Source organism: Bos indicus x Bos taurus, chromosome 18, assembly GCF_003369695.1.
Source record: "Bos indicus x Bos taurus breed Angus x Brahman F1 hybrid chromosome 18, Bos_hybrid_MaternalHap_v2.0, whole genome shotgun sequence".
Classification (NCBI taxonomy): domain Eukaryota; kingdom Metazoa; phylum Chordata; class Mammalia; order Artiodactyla; family Bovidae; genus Bos; species Bos indicus x Bos taurus.
The window spans coordinates 17,019,268-17,031,765 of record NC_040093.1 but is presented as its reverse complement, the minus strand read 5'-3'; the positions used below and the strand labels follow the sequence as shown (position 1 = coordinate 17,031,765).

Genomic DNA, 12,498 nt, shown 5'->3' with positions numbered 1-12,498 from the left:
GGGAAGATCCCCTGGAGAAGGGACTGGCAACCCACTCCATTATTCTTGCCTGGAGAATTCCATCGACAGAGAAGCCTGGCAGGCTACATTCTATGGAGTCGCAGAGTTGGACACGACTGAGAGACTAACACACACATACACAAACTCACTGGCTAGAACCCAATGAGTGGAAATCACAGAAAAAGATGTCCGAGTTTAGTTTACGGGTTTTTTTTTTTAACCCTTTTTTTTTGTCGTTGTTGTTGTTTTTTACAAATGCCTGCTAAAAACAAACATAAAACTTACCAAAAAGATTAAGATCAAACAGTGTCTTGGTTCAGGGTGAAGTTCTCGGGCTTAGACTGACAGACGTCGTTCAAAACTCATTATTTACTTTCTGTGGTCCCCAAGCAGCTAGTTTGCTCCCTCTGAACCTCCTGCTGCTGCTGCTGCTGCTAAGTCGCTTCAGTCGTGTCCGACTCTGTGCGATCCCACAGATGGCAGCCCACCAGGCTCCCCTGTCCCTGGGATTCTCCAGGCAAGAACACTAGAGTGGGTTGCCATTTCCTTCTCCAATGCATGAAAGTGAAAAGTGAAAGTGAAGTCACTCAGTTGTGTCCGACTCTTAGTGACCCCATGGACTGCAGCCCACCAGGCTCCTCCGTCCATGGTATTTTCCAGGCAAGAGTACTGGAGTGGGGTGCCATTGCCTTCTCCGCCATTTATCTGCAAATGGGCATTAATATACAACACGGTTGTATTGAGCATTCAGCAAGAAATTTCACTTGGCGGGGTGTCTGACACATAGTAGTACATGCTTCAGAGCCGTTTCTGGCCATTATTACCCACTACTGGCTTTCACTCCCTAATTCCTTTGGGTGGAAGGTGGGATGCAGTTACAAGAGAATAGTCATTTTCCCCTTTAAGAATCCAAGTGGGCTGGGAGCCAGCCTTTCCAAATTTTCCAATCCCGGCTTGGCATTTTCCGCCCGAAGGTCTCCGATTGGACAACATGCACCAATCAGAGGCTGGAGAGGGCGCTGCCAGGCGTCCAGCTCCGCCCCTGAGCCGGCCCTGCCCCCTGCCGGGTCAGCCTCGTTGCTATGGGGACTGGTGGGCGGCGAGGGGGGAAAGCCCCGGATGTTCGTTGGGGATTCAACATGGCGGCGGCAGTGGCCGTAGCGGCGGCGGCGCCAGAGAGCTGAGGGCAGCGGGAGGGCGCCGAGTTCCGGGCCGAGCGGCCAGGCCGCGAACGACTGCGGTGCCGAGCCGGTAGGATAAGCTGTCTGGCCAGGGGGTTGGTGTGCGCTGGGCAATGCGGTGGGAGAGCGTTTACGCGAGTAGGGGGCGGGGCCGCTGGGGTCAAAGTTCACTCGTGGGGGAAAGAGTCGCTTCCAGGGGGTCGCGGGTCAACGCTGAGTGGGAGGGAGTTGTAGAGGAGGTCAGAGGTCAAACTAATGAAGGGGGCGTGGCGAGGGGGGCGCAAAATTCAAAGTTTGAAGCGGGAGCTCGTTGGAGGGCTACGGGGTGAATGTCAAAAAGGGGGGTCAAAATTAATAATTTGATGGGAGGATGTGCCCATGAGGGTCAGAGGTCACAGCCATGGGGGTGGCGGATTGGAGATTTAAGGCAGCAGCCAGTGAAGCAAATGAATGAGATTTGGCTTGGGGGGCATCTTTATGGGATCAAGGGTGGAACGTGATCAAATTGTAGAAAGAGCACAGATGATGGTCCCAAGGGTCAAAAGTTAAAACCCAAATGAGACATATTGCTGGAGAGGAGGGATAGGACACTCAAGAAAGAGGTCAAAGGTGCTTTCTGATGGGGGAGAAGGAACCTCCCCTCCCCCAGATAATGAAAAGAATAACAAACACTCATAAAGCACTTACTGTGTATCAGGCCCTGTTCTGAACGCTTACCGTGTATTTAGTCCTGACCACAACCTTATGGGCTTGGTGCCATTATTAAGGGGCTTAGTGTTTTGCCCAGGGCCGCCTAATGAGTTAGTTTTGCAGCTGAGATTTGAACTCTGGAGTCCTGGGCTCAGAGTTCTATGCCCTACTGACCCTCAAATACTCATTATGTTGGTTAATACTTAATGAGTGCTGAGGCTGTACTCAGCACCCTGTGTGCCTAGTCTTACTATACCACAATCTGGATAGACCCACTTCACAGCCAGGAGAAGTGAGGCACAGAGAACTCCTGCTAAGTAATGGAGGAAGATTCCCTGCTGGATCTGAATAATTCCAGAGCTCCGGCCTCCGGTCGCCACACTGTATACGGCTGGAGGTCTGTTCCTGGAAGCAGGGAGCTGGGCAAGGCTGGGCCACTCCTTGGGCAGGAATAGATTGTCTCTTTGGCCTCCGTGGAAGGGTGTGATCTGGGAGGAGAGTTTCCCCTGGGCCTATGGGATGCGGTGTTTGTGGGTGGCCCAGAGTCCAAGTGAGTCTGGCAGGCTTCTGGCTAGGGAGGGTGTCCTTGGGTGGTACTCTGTACAAAGTTGGGTGTTCTCTGTACTTAAAACCGCAACCTCTCATCATGGCCCTCAGTCGCTCCCACCTCTTGTTCTGCTGCTTTCCCCACCCCTCCAGGAGCTCTAGCCACGCTAGCCTGCTTGCTGTTCTTTGGCCCTGCAGGCTCATGCCTGTCTCCAGGTCTTTGACCTTCCTGTTCCCTCTGCCTGGAATCCTGTCTCTGCTCTGTACCCTCTCACTCACCAGTCGCTCACAGCTTGACCGGGACCACTCTGTCCCCAGACACTCTTTATCTCACTGTTGTTCTCTGCCAGCCCTTCACTCTGTCCTTAACTTATTTATCAGAGCACAGTTGAGCTGCCTCCTGCTAGAAGGTGGGCCCATCACAGGCAGGAATTTTCCCATGTTCTTTCCCTGAATCCCCCCAGGGTTGGTGGCGATTGAATGTTGGGCATGGTGCTGGGTCTGCAGCAGTGGACAGGACAGCGGGGAGCCCCTGGCCCCCAGGGGCCCTCAGTGTCCCTTGGTGGGAGCAGACTGGGACCAGACCCCTAGCCAGTGAGACATGGCTACATCTCGCCCAGGGTGATGTGGCCTGCGAAAACATGCTCGGGGATGAGGAAAATGCCCCCACCCAGGGCCCCAGACTCGGAAAGTCCCCTGGGCAATCTCTGAAGGATGGGTAGGAGGAATGGGAAAGGGTGTGCCAAGCAGAAGGAAAGGCGTAAGTGGAGGTCAGGGGTGCAGAACTGGGGGCTTGTGGGCAGCATGGAGCCTGAGTGAGACCCCTAGGGTTCCCAGCTTGGAGTGGGGCGGGCAGTGGAGCAGAGGCAGGTGAGTGGCCGCCCTGTGTGTGTAGAGCTCTGAGGCAGTACTGGGGAGTGGTTCAGAGAGGGGACGCTGGGACAAGGATGCCTGGCTCACACCCAGCTCCATCACTCACAGGCTGTGTGATCGTGGGCAAGTCGCTTAACTTTTCTGGGCCTCAGTTTCCCCCTGTGCAAAATGGGCATAATGATAGTGGCTACCTCAGACCTGCTGTGAGGATGTGGAGCGCAGAGAGCTTGGCCCAAGGCCTGGCGCGTGGTAGGGGTTGTGTCAGCCCTAGTCTTCAGGCTACTGCTGCCTGGGGAGGGCCTCAGAGGTGGCAGTCAGGCCGTCTCCACCTGCCTCCTGGCTTGCTCTGGCAAGGTCACCAGGTGGGCACGTGGCCAGGGAGCCCTACCAGTCCTCACAGTGGCAGCTCGCTCGGCATCTCAGGGCTCCGCACAGATAAAGGGGGGGCTTTGGTGCTGGATAGGGATTTGGTGCCGGACACCCACATTCAGGTTCCCTCCCGGTCACTTAACAGCCATGGGACATTGGGCAAGTCATGTCTTATTTTCCAGTTTTGTTCTTATGATACATTTTAGACTAGTGGAAAGAGTAGAGCTTCAATATAGCAAAACACTGACGCTTCCAGCGTCCAGCCTGGGACCGTGGATACAGTTACAGGCCCCTGTTCTCTGCCCCGCCTTCCTGATGGTAGCCACGGGGCTGGATTTGGCCTCCAGCCTACCATCGCAGATTTTCCTACTGTTACTACCCTCGGAGGGATTCTCAAACGACAGAGTAATAGCTCTCAACCCTGGCTCCACGCTGCAGTCACTTGGAGAGCTTTCCAGAACGCTGCTGCCCCAGCCCCCTGGCCCCTCGCAGACTCTGGCCTGGGTGCCCTTGTCTGGGGCGGGGCTAGCCTCAGCGCGTGGTTGCAATGGCCGGCCAGGGTGGTCTGCTCTTTCACAGGTCGTTATCAATGGCGCCACGGGAAACAGCCCGCTGCTGCTTCTCTGCGTCAGTGTGGCTGTTTCTCTGTGTGGAGGGGTGTAGATCTAGAGCAGGTTGCTCATTTCCCCCTTGTGTGTTTCCTTTTGTGATGGTGCGGCACCAGAGTTACCCGTTTATCTTTTGGCGGCCGTTTAGGTGGTTCCCATTGGGACTGTAACAGACAGTGCTGCCACGGACACTCTAGAGCGTGTTTCCCTGTGTACTGCAGCCGGAGTCTCTTGGGCGTATGCCGCACAGTGGACATGCTGGACCTTCCCGAATTACTCTGTTCAGCATTCCTACCAGCGTGTTTCCCAGCAGTGCCTGAGGGTTCCCTCGGCTCCATGCGGCTTCGGGCAAGCTTGCAGTCTTTGCTGAAACAGTTTCCTCAGCCGTGAGGTGGTGGATTTTATACCACCTGCACCCCTTCCCTGGTCTGGTTGCGAACAGGGGTACGGTTCATGTGATGAGCTTAGCTGGGGTCTGACACCTGTTGAACCCCCACACCCAGAGGAGAAGGCAGGCTGGGAAAGGCTTTGCCTTTCCAGGGTATCCAGGACAGTGGCTGAAACTTTGACCCACCTCTCCTAGGGGATCATCTCCAGGGCTGGCCTTTGGCAAGGGAAACATACTGACTTAAACCTCCTCAGGAAGGAGGCAAAGAGAAAGGAAGTGCCACTCGGAAGGGGACGAGCAGAACCTGGTTACACTGCGTGTGTGTGTGTGTGTTACACTGCTCATCGATCCCCGTGGTGACCAACACAGTCAAAGCCCTGTCCTCAGGGCTCACAGGACCGTGAAGGAGACAGACCTGGCCCCAGACAGTGACGGCCCAGAGTGGTCAGGCTGGGTAGGTATGCTCAAGCAGAGTGGTCAGGGCTGGGACGAGGTAGGGACTACAGGAACCCGGAGGCGGCTCCTCACTCCACCTGGGGAGCCAGCGAGGGCTTTCTGGAGAAGGGAGATATCTGACTAATGAGAAGGAGCCAGGCGCAGGAAGACCTGGGAAGAACAGAGCAGGTAGTGGGTACAGAAAGTGTGAAGGTCCCGAGGTCCGAAGGAGCTTGGGATGTTCAGGTCCCACCAAAGAAGCCAGTGTGGCAGAGTCAGCAGCAAGACCAAGGACATGGGAAGGTCTGGCAGATAGGATACAGCAGGGGTCGATGGGCTGAGACAAGGAGTGTGGATTTCTTTCTGTGTGTAATGAGAATCATCGCAGGGCTTTAAGCAGCATCTGCTTTCCCTTTTATAAAGATCGCTCAGGCTGCCATGTGGGGAACAGATCAGGGAAGGTGGGGGAGGAAGAGGGATAGTCCGTGCCGGGGAGGGTGGGTAGCATGAGGCTGGTGGAGATGGAGAAGGGTCCTGAGTGCTGGCCAAGGTTTCGAGTCCTTTACTTGTATGAACCCATTTGATCTTCACAGCAGCCTACAGGCAGGCACGGCTGTGTGGGGGTGTATTCGCTCAGTCGTGCCCGCCTCCTCGCAGTCCCATGGACTGTAGCTGGCCAGGTTCCTCTGTCCGTGGAATTCCCCAGGCAAGAATGCTGGAGCGGGTTGCCATTTCCTCCTCCAGGGGATCTTCCCGACCCAGGGATCAAACCCATGTCTCTTCATCCCTGCATTGGCAGGCGGGTTCTTTACCACTGGCCACCTGGGAAGCCCATAGGTATGGTTATTAACCCCATTTAGGGATGAGAGAATGAGACCCAGAGAGGCGTGTGACCTGCCTGGGACACACAGCAGGCAGGTGGCAGAGGCAGGGCTTGAACTTCAGGCCTCCGGGCTCCAGAGTCACTGCTTGTTTTCACAGTGGCCCTCCAGTGATTTGGAAGCAGGCTACTTCCTGTTCTTAACCCAGATTCCTGTTTGGACAGAAACTCTTTAGGGGGCAGCCTGGGTAGTTTCTGAGCCCTGGGCCCGCGCCTCCCTCAGGACCTCCCACAGCTCCTTCCCCTTCTGGTCCACTGCGTCACCCCTCCTTGTCCTGCTGGCTCCTAGTGAGCCAGACTTCCTGGCCAGACGCCGCTCGGGGTGTCCCCAGCAGCTGTTTCTCCCATCACCCCAGCCAGGCGGCCACAGATGCTGCCAGCAGGAAGCGGTCTCCTTCCCAGTCACGACCAGGGAAATGGGACCCTTCCCGGCCCAGCCACCCATCCGGGGCTGGGGCTTATTGTCTCACAGCTGCCCTGGCCCACAGGAAGGTTGAGGGGGAGGCAAGGAGGGTCAGAAGGGGAGCTTTTCCAGGTCCCAGGGGAGCCAGCTACGGCAGATGTAGCAGAAGCCACCACTCACCGCTGCTGGTGTCACAGGGCCCTCTGGTCCCACCCTGACCTTCCCCGGGGTGCCACGTGCTCTGCTGCCGTCCTTGGAGCAGTGGCAGCTTCCTTGCCAGGGCCACGCGTTCCCCACACCCCACAGCCCGACCCCTAGTGAGGACCCCGGGGCTGCGGGGAGGCCGGGCCGCCGCGGGCCTCTCCTTCCTCACATGGTGCTCCTGCTGTTGCTTCGGTCGTGTCCAGCTCTTTGAGGTCACATGGACTGTAGCCCGCCAGGCTCTTCTGTCCATGAGATTCTCCAGGCAAGAATACTGGAGTGGGATGCCATTTCCTTCTCCAGGAGAATCTTCCCGACCCAGGGATGGAACCTGCATCTCTTGCATCGCCTGCATCGCAAGCAGGTTCTTTACAGCTAAGCCACTGGGGATGCCCTCCTCAGCTGTTAAATGAGCTATTGGGAGGGTTGGAGGAGACTGATGTCGACGTGTTTGCATGTTGCCAGGCACACAGTAAACTCATCGGATGTGCCCCGCTCTGGGCTGCAGCCTCCTCTTCACCTGCTCCCAGCCCCTCAGGACACTGTGCCAGCCCCCAGCTCCCAAGTGCTAAGAGCTAGATGTGTGCTTTATAAGCATCTCTCAGCAGCTCGGCCCGGAGCCTTGAGGAAGGGGTGTTATTAACCTCATTTCTCTTTTCCTGCATTTTAATTTTAAGAAGGCCCATTTTTGCCCCAGCGGCATGTATGATCTGTTCACAGTTGAGAAGCCACGCAAAGCACAGAGAGTGTGCAGCTGTAGGTCTCTTTCCCACCCCAGTGGTTGGCCCCTTCCCAGAGACAGCCTCGTTCCGGTTTCTCTTCTTTCCTGGACATTTGTTCCTGCGCATCTTTTCTCCCACTTTTGTTTTGCTCACATGGAGCTGACTCTTCACGTTTGTATTCTGTCCTGCTTCTTGCACTTTTCACTCTTAAGTTCTGTGTCAGGAGGTCAGGGGCTCCCTTGCACTTTCTACTTAAGTTCTGTGTCAGGAGGTCAGCGGCTCCCTTGTACTTTCTACTGCTGGGGCAGGTTCCATGGTGTGATGTCTTCCTGCACATGCCTGTGAGCTGTGCACACCTCTGGAGGTGCTTGGGGTCTGAGACGTGTGCCCGGGAGCCCTGCAGTAGTGTCCCGGTCTGCCAAGAGCCCGTGCCTAATCGCACTTCCCACCCACTATGTCCTGGGGCGCCAGGGTCTGTCACCTCCCATGCTCACCCTGCAGACGGGTGTCATCAGATGCTTTGACCTCGGCCAGTCAGACAGGTGCCGAGTGGTCCTTACTGTGGTTCTGATTTTAACATGAGCAAAGGGGAGCATCTTTGTTGAAAGCCATTTGGAATTCCTTTCCTGTCTATGTGTGATATTTTGCTTTCCCTAAAAAGAAGAAACTGAGGCAGAGGCTAGACACCCTACAGCATGTGAGAGAGGCAGATGTGGGACTCGAACCCAGGCAGGCCTGCCCTCTCCAACCCGGAGCTCTTAACCTGTCTGATGTAGTCGAGATTGAGGACACAGACTCTGGAACCTCCCTCTCTGTGCCTCCGTGTCCTCATCTGTAAAATGGGGATGATAACGGCACCTCCTATATGGGGTTGTTCTGAGGATATAGATGCCTGCTCCTCAGGTGGAATGCATAGTCAATGTTCAAGACCGTCAGCTGCCAGCATTAGTCCTCATAGGATTTCTCTTTGTTATTGGTATTAGCAGGTACCGTTCTGTGTGTTTTGAGTAAATGAATTTATCCCAACCTCCCAGCAACCCCAAGATGTAGATATTTAGGGTTTTGTTGTTGTTGTTGTTTGTTTGGGCTGCGCTGAGTGGCATATGGAATCTTAAGTTCCCTGATTGGGATCCGAGCTTGCACCCCTGCAGTGGAAGCTTGGAGTCTTAACCACTGGACCACCAGGGAAGTCCTAGGTGTACATGCTCTTGAGTGAAGTGAGTGAAAGTCACTCAGTCGTGTCTGACTCTTTTTGACCCCGTGGACTATACAGTCTATGGAATTCTCCAGGCCAGAATACTGGAGTGAGTAGCCTTTCCCTTCTTCAGGGGATCTTCCCAAGCCAGGGATCCAACCCAGGTCTCCCGCATTGCAGGTAGATTCTCTACCCGCTGAGCCACAAGAGAAGCCCAAGAATACTGGAGTGGGTAGCCTATCCCTTCTCCAGTGGATCTTACCGACCCAGGTTGCAGACAGATTCTTTACCAACTAAGCTGTCAGGAAAACCCCGTACTTGTTCTTCTCTCCCTTTTAAGAGGAGGAAATTGAGATCCCAGGAGACCAGCCTGGTGTCACAGAATCAGCAGGGCTGGGGTTTGGCCTGGGGCTCCTAACCACTGCGGGGCACTCCCTGAGCCACCCCCCTCACTGAGCCAAGGGATTAGGAGGCTGTCCCTCTCGCCCCGTCTGCCCCGCGCCCACTCAGGGCTGGCTGCAGCGGAGCTCGGAGGGCACAGCTTGGCAGGTGGGGGTGCTAAGCAGGGGCCCCACGGAGAGAGCCTCCCTCCCCCGCCCTCTGCTCCCCTCCGCCAGCCCCAGCCCGGCCCTGGAAACTCCTGATAAAGCGGCATTGTGTGGCAGTTTCGGGCTGGCTTCCCCCAGCGGGTTTCAGCCACTCCCACCCTACGGGAAGCGGCCTGGGCCGCCTCCCCTCCCCCGCCCCTCCTCAATCAATGCTGGGAATGGGGAGGAAGTAGGACAGCAAGAGAGGGCCAGGCTCCCGCCGTCCCCCAGGTGAGGACCCCCCCCCATCAAGCCCTCAGCGCACGTGCTGTCTCTGGTGCTTTCTTTTTCCCTAGGGACCCCTCCTCTGCTGCCTCCAGCGCCTCCACAGCCCCCTTCTCCCTCCTCCCCGTCTTCAGCAGAAGCCTGGCCCCAGGTCGCTGTGTGTGTCTGTGTGTGTGTGTGTGTGTTTAGGTATATTGATAATTCCACCTCTTTTTCAACCTTTAATAATTGTGAAGCTTAACTCACCTACAGAAAAGTGCATCAGTGCACATATCAGTCTAACAGGTAATTATAAGGTGAGCAGCATTTCCCCACACCTAGGCGGAGACTGAGAACACCCCACCCCAGGGCCTCCCTGTTGACCACAACCTCAGTAGCGGCCATCTCCCTAACTGGGGGTCACCGGCTCCCTGCAGTCTGTCGGTTTTACCAGGTGTGCATCCCGAGTCCTAGCCTCCACCTTGGCTGCTTGGGCCCTTTGCATGAACGCCCTCCTCCCGCATGCCCCCGTCTGGTCTCCCTCATCCTTGGTCTGTGAGGCGCATCCCTGTGGTCGTGGGTGTGAGTGGTCTGTTCGCCATGCAGTGTTCTAACCGACTTACTTCTCCACTCCCACTGCCCGGGTGTGAACGTGCTCTTTGAACATATCTGCCAGGATGTCTGTGCCCACACTTCCCCAGGGATCACGTCCAGGGTCCAGTGCTCGGGTGGGGGGTGGTGTGTCTCTTCACCTTTAGCAGACCCCACCACGCAGCTGTCCAGAGCAGGGGTAACCGCACTCGCTCCTGCCGGCAGCTGCACAGCCTCCGTCCCCAACAAGAGGCCTGTCAGATTCTGTAATTGACCTTGGAACATTTTATATTCTCATCTCCTGCAGAAGCTTATCACCAAGATGAGTCCTCTTGTGCTTTTCTCCTCCCTGGGGTTCCCATCCATGCTGGCTCTTACCCATCCCACCTCTTATGCTCGCCTCTGGGCTCTTGAGACCCACGGTGAACACAGCAGGCTCCCTCACTGGGCTCGGTCTGGCAGGGGACTCTATATGGATCAAGAGTGACACGGAGACACGGAAAATAGACCAGACTCCGGGCCCCATCTTCTCCCAGCGGCCCTGCCTCGTTCACGGGTGCCCCATCCGCCCTCAAGGTCGGGCTGGGGGGTCTGATGTCATCCTGACTCCTCTTGGCCTCTTCCTCCACATCCAGGATGTCCAGAAAGCCTGCTCTTCTACCTTCAGATTAGAACCTGGGGCCTCCCACTCTTTGTTGTCACCCCTAGTTCCAGCCACCCTCAACTCCAGCCTCGACCGTGGGGACAGCCCCCCGCCCGCCAACTGCCCCACAGTTGGTCTGCACGCCCAGCCGGAGGGGGCCCGGGTCAGATCCCGTCCCTGTCCTGCGGGGGACCCCTTCCCTGGCTTCATCTCTTTTGAGGAACAGCCTTCAAGGTCCCAGAAGATTCTGGCCCAGCTTCCCTGCTTGCCTTCACTCATCTGCTGCTGCCCTGTCCCTGGAACATTCCGGGCCGAGTCCTGCCTCAGGCTCTTTGTTCAGCGCCCCCTCCTAGGTCTACAGGAGCGATGTCACTCTCTCCCCACCTTCGCCTGCTTGGCTTCCCTGGTCCGCTCACCGTCATTACTGTTGCAGTGTGACCCGGTGTGTTGGTTGGTGTCCTCCTCACCCACCCACCCCCACAACTTAGCTTCGTGGCGGGGGTACGGGGCGGGGGCAGGTGGGCAGCTTACTGTGTCCCTTGCTGTATCCTCAGGGCTTGACTTTCCCTAGTCAAGCCCTGGTGGGCTGAATGAATGAATGAGAGGTTGTAACAAGTGGAGTATATCTTTGCCAGGGTGTATGTTGGGCCAGTGGGGAGGAAGGGTAGTTCCCCTCAGGTGAGGATTACAGAGCAGGCTTTCCTGAGGAGGAATTGCCACTTGAAGGGTAAACTCGGGGAGGTAGAGGGTCGTGGGTTCGAGGCTGAGAGAGCTGCCTGTACAGATGTCCTAGGCAGGAGAGCGCAGGGCACCTTTGAGGAACTGAAAGAAGACTGGCATTTGGTCCTGTCTACTCTGGAATTGAATCTTGACAGCCACTTGGGCCTCTCCGTGTCCCAGTTTCTTCCTCTCTAGAACCGAGGCTCCTCTGGGTGTCCCAGGACGTATCTGAGGTTCTGCTCCTAACACACTTATCCTCGGGCCTGGCAGAGAACTAGGAATGTGATTGGTTTATTATCTTTTTTCCAACAAATACTCAGGAGTGCCTGGCCCTTTGTGGCCTCCAGGGACACTGTACTGATAAACGAACCCAGTTGCTACCCAGTTGGAGCCTGTCTCTTGGACTCTCAGCCTTCTGGCCACACCCCTGACACATCCCAGCTCCAGCTCCGAGGCAGGAGAAGGCCTCAAATGACCTTGAGCCTGGGGAGTCCTTATTCCTGAGGCGGATTAATAGAGAGAACTAATTGAGGGCTTGCACGTGCCAGGCCCAGTGCCTGTACAGAACTCCCACGCTGCTTCTGCTCAGTCCTTCCCGGAAGGATTCGACCCATTTCAGAGATGAGGAAGCGAGGGCAGCGCCAGTGGTGAGTGCTGGGCCCTTCCTGCCCACTGGTGCCGAGCTGGCGTGGTGGCGTCTCCTCCCGGGGCCAGAGCAGCCTTGCTTGCTCTGTGAACATCTGGAGTGCACATCGGGAGCGCCCCCTGTGAAGGGCCCATTCCAGCCACTTGCCTCTTTCTCCTCCAGGCTGTCTGCATTTTCATTTTGAATTTCTGTGAGTTAAGTCTTAAGAGTCTGGACCAGAACCTGTGTTTCTAAGATGGTCCTCCTTACATTCTCTCATTTGGTGCCCTGTCTTTTCAGTTTCTTTAAATTGTGTCTTTTGATGAAGCTTTTAATTTTACTGTAGCCAGATTTATCATCTACTTCCTTTATAGTTTTATAGTTCTACTTTTCACATTTAGCCGCTCTTTGTTCTGGAATGTGTGTGTGTGCGCGCGTGCACGCAAGTGTGTGGTGTGAGGTAGTCACCCAGCTTCACATTTTCCACGTGGCTCCCCAGTCATCCGTGTACCGTTATGACAACAGCCGTAGTTTCTCCTCTGCACCTGGGCCATAAAGTCAAGTCTCTGTAAGTGGGTCTGTTTCTGGGTGCTCTCATTCTTTGTTGTGCTCAAGTTTGCCTATTCCTGCATCAGTA

General features: G+C 55.9%; 1 protein-coding gene across 4 annotated transcripts in view; it reads left to right on the top strand.

Moving 5' to 3' along the window:
* The first annotated feature begins 1,026 nt into the window (after window positions 1-1,026).
* PAK4 (p21 (RAC1) activated kinase 4) overlaps window positions 1,027-12,498 on the top strand; it is a 47,764-nt gene continuing 36,292 nt past the window's right edge. For 2 of the 4 annotated variants that reach the window (XM_027515872.1, XM_027515871.1), the window contains exon 1: window positions 1,109-1,251. The gene's annotated coding sequence lies outside the window, so the exon portion shown is untranslated. Of the gene's footprint in view, window positions 1,252-12,498 lie in introns of all 4 variants that reach the window. The other 2 variants (XM_027515867.1, XM_027515866.1) reach the window with 2 other exon arrangements.